Source organism: Palaemon carinicauda, chromosome 14, assembly GCF_036898095.1.
Source record: "Palaemon carinicauda isolate YSFRI2023 chromosome 14, ASM3689809v2, whole genome shotgun sequence".
NCBI lineage: Eukaryota > Metazoa > Arthropoda > Malacostraca > Decapoda > Palaemonidae > Palaemon > Palaemon carinicauda.
Window position 1 is genome coordinate 37,523,296 of NC_090738.1, and position 1,289 is coordinate 37,524,584.

The following is a 1,289-nucleotide window of genomic DNA, read 5'->3' on the forward strand; positions in this document are numbered from 1 at the left end:
CTCTTCTATTCATGGACATTATACACTTACTATTAAAAATTTAACTCCGTCTTACTAACACAATCTTGTATCAATTCTTAAAATTCATTCCAATATGTAGTCACGGGGCAAAGATCTTGCTTGTATTATAATAGAATACTTGTCGATCACAAAGTTACGATGATGCTAGTATGTCAGGGTTGTGGTGGCCAATATGGTAACGTCCCTGACTGATGAAAACCAGACTGGGGTTCGAGTGTTGCTCAAAGTCGTTAGTTTCTTTGGTCGTTGCAACCTCACCATCCTTGTGAACTAAGGATAGCGGATTTGGGGGAGCCTATATGTCTACCTGCTGAGTCACCAGCAGCCATTGCCTAGCCCTCCTTGTTTGTCCTAGCTTGGGTGGAAAGTGGCTTGGGTGCTGATCCCATGTATATATAATCAGTCTTTAGAGCATTGTCTTGCTTTATAGGGCAATGTCAGTGTCCCTTGCCTCTCCCATTCACGAGTGGCCTTTAAACCTTTAAATGTAATGGAGTTCAAGAAGTCATCCTTGAATCAAATCCACATTTATAATCTTTCATCCACAATCAGGATTTTCTTAAAAATATAAGCTCAATAAGTGCTGTATTGAATCGGGTACTAAAACATGCTAGAAAGACACTTTTTTTGAATTACCACAATGAATAAAAACTTCAAGATATAAACTAATGTTATTTATATTTTTCTTGAATTCATTTCTTCTATATCCTTTTCATCCTTCCTTTTGGATTCCTTCTTCTTTCAGTGTTGGCACATGTGTCCAGACCCAATCCTTTTCCTTGTGAAGGCTTTTTCTGTGAAATCCACTCAACATGTTTTCTCTGACATCGCCTGGAACTTTCTCTCAAACATAAGATATTCTGGTTATCTCTCTCTCTCTCTCTCTCTCTCTCTCTCTCTCTCTTGTGACTGAGGTTTCTGGCCGTCAAGTTTTTCCGCACGAAAAGTTGAAGAAAGGACGTATGTATAAATTCCATCTTGAAGATGCATGTGGTTGGTTGCTATGTGTATATATTATATGCACACATATATGTATATAAATTTATATGTGTATGTGTATGTAGCCTACTGTATATACTAGTGTACGCAACCCGTGTAAAGGACGGATAAATATTCAGATAGATATGCAGGCACGCCCCCCCCCCCCCTCACCAGGCTATGACTACTTCCTCTCTTCCCTATCAGATGATGGGTAAAGTTGGGTTTCACTGTATATATATATATATATATATATAGGTGTGTGTGTGGGTGTGTAAAATTAATAGTCT